This window comes from Plecotus auritus, assembly GCF_963455305.1.
Source record: "Plecotus auritus genome assembly, chromosome: 3".
Lineage (NCBI taxonomy): Eukaryota > Metazoa > Chordata > Mammalia > Chiroptera > Vespertilionidae > Plecotus > Plecotus auritus.
The window spans coordinates 54251058-54253445 of NC_137772.1; the positions used below are offsets into that span (position 1 = coordinate 54251058).

The following is a 2388-nucleotide window of genomic DNA, read 5'->3' on the forward strand; positions in this document are numbered from 1 at the left end:
TAATAAACATTATGTATTTTGAATTAGTTATATTTTAAGTTTTCAATATCTAGTTTGCCCGAGCATTATTTTTAAAATATGCACAAGTATTAAATTCTAATGAAGATTGAAAAACACTGGTATAACAAATTTGAAGTGACAATGCAATTTAAAACAAAGTGCTTTTATTTCCATTTAAGTTTTATGAAAAACTTTTCATGATCAGTGATTATTATTATTCATATCAGGAGTCAGCAAACTTTATCTCTAAAAGGACAAGCAATAACTAATTTAAGATTTTGAGGACATATAGTTTCTTCACAATATTCAGCTCTAATGCCATAGTGTGGAAGCAGCAATTGTCAATATATAAACAAATAAGCTTGTTGTATTCCAATATCATTTTATTCATAAAAACAGGTGATGGACCAGATTTGATTCATTGGCTATAACTTGTAAACCCCTGGCCTAGATCATAGGATATAATATCCTATATAATCCTATATAATAAAAGCATAGTATGCAAATTGTCCCCTAGATTGGGAATTTGTCCGGGAGTTCGACCAGGGGCAGGGCTGGCTGGGGAAGGGTGGGAGTACCTGGCTGGCAGCCGCTAGGGACCCTACCAGCGCACGCATTTCATGCACTGGGCCTCTAGTATATTCATACATCCAATAGTTATATTTCAGAAATTATTTATAATCCTTCTTTTAGAAACATGCAATTCTAAGGATAATGTCATTTAAAACTTTTACAGAAATAATTTAGAAACATAATACAAAAGATTAGATTAATCAAATAATTGGTGCTACTGGACATTTTCCAAGAGAATAAAACTGGGCTGCGGAGCCGGAGGAGGAGGGGAGAGGCCTGGAGGACACCAACATGAACAAGTTGAAATCATCGCAGAAGGATAAAGTTCGTCAGTTTATGATCTTCACACAATCTAGTGAAAAAACAGCAGTAAGTTGCCTGTCTCAAAATGACTGGAAGTTAGATGTTGCAACAGACAATTTTTTCCAAAATCCTGAACTTTATATACGAGAGAGTGTAAAAGGATCATTGGACAGGAAGAAGTTAGAACAACTATACAATAGATACAAAGATCCTCAAGATGAAAATAAAATTGGAATAGATGGTATACAATAGTTCTGTGATGACCTGGCCCTCGATCCAGCCAGCATTAGTGTGTTAATCATTGCGTGGAAGTTCAGAGCAGCAACACAGTGAGAGTTCTCCAAGCAAGAGTTCATGGACGGCATGACAGAATTAGGATGTGACAGCATAGAAAAACTAAAGGCCCAGATACCCAAGATGGAACAAGAATTGAAAGAACCAGGACAATTTAAGGATTTTTACCAGTTTACTTTTAATTTTGCAAAGAATCCAGGACAAAAAGGATTAGATCTAGAAATGACCATTGCCTACTGGAATTTAGTGCTTAATGGAAGATTTAAATTCTTAGACTTATGGAATAAATTTTTGTTGGAACACCATAAATGATCCATACCAAAAGATACTTGGAATCTTCTTCTAGACTTCAGTACAATGATTGCAGATGACATGTCTAATTATGATGAGGAAGGAGCATGGCCTGTTCTTATTGATGACTTTGTGGAATTTGCACACCCTCAAATTGCTGGAACAAAAAGTACAACAGTGTAGCACTAAAGGAACCTTCTAGAATGTACATAGTCTGTACAATAAATACAACGGAAAATTGCACAGTCAATTTCTGCTGGCTGGACTGAACTGAAGATCAATCCTCATAATTCAGACTGAGGGTTGAGACAAAACTTTAAGGATACATCTTGGACCATATCGTATTTCATTCTTCTAATGGTGGTTTGGGCTTGTCTTCTAGTCTGGGCCGTTCTAACCATTTATAATTCTACATTGTGGATTTCATCTTATATCTGTGGACCATCCTAGTTTATTCTCCCATGAGTCTTAGAAGCTTTATGGTGATTATTTTGAGGTTTCCATTCTTGCATAAAGCACAATGCTGTCTTCATCAGAAAACAGTGTGGCATAAGAATTAAACATGAACATCACAAACAATTTATAAAAACTTCTTAAATATATGCTTTGGGCTAGTTGCAAAGACTATGCTAATAGCACTTCCAATGAGAGTGATATATTTAAGTGTACCAGATCTGGAATGGTGTTTTGGTTTGGGGGATTTTTTTTTTCCTGGAAAATCACATGTATTGTTGATGTGAGTAGAGAATCTGAAGAAAAAAATGTCAAAATAACCAACGTGAAAAATTTTTAGGATAACTTCTTGTGCCTACCTGAAAAATTTATTGTGTTTCAGACCCTCAATTTCAAAAGGTCACACAGACCTACTCTACTTATCTTACCTATGTTTATATATAGTTGTCCTACAGGGAGCTTTTATTTAGAAAA

At 35.1% G+C, this 2388-nt stretch overlaps 1 pseudogene across 1 annotated transcript; it reads left to right on the top strand.

Moving 5' to 3' along the window:
* Positions 1-833: 833 nt before the first annotated feature.
* LOC308244001 (DCN1-like protein 1) lies at positions 834-1699 on the top strand (annotated as a pseudogene). The gene has a single exon. The product of its transcript is annotated as a DCN1-like protein 1 (transcript).
* The last annotated feature ends 689 nt before the right edge of the window (positions 1700-2388 follow it).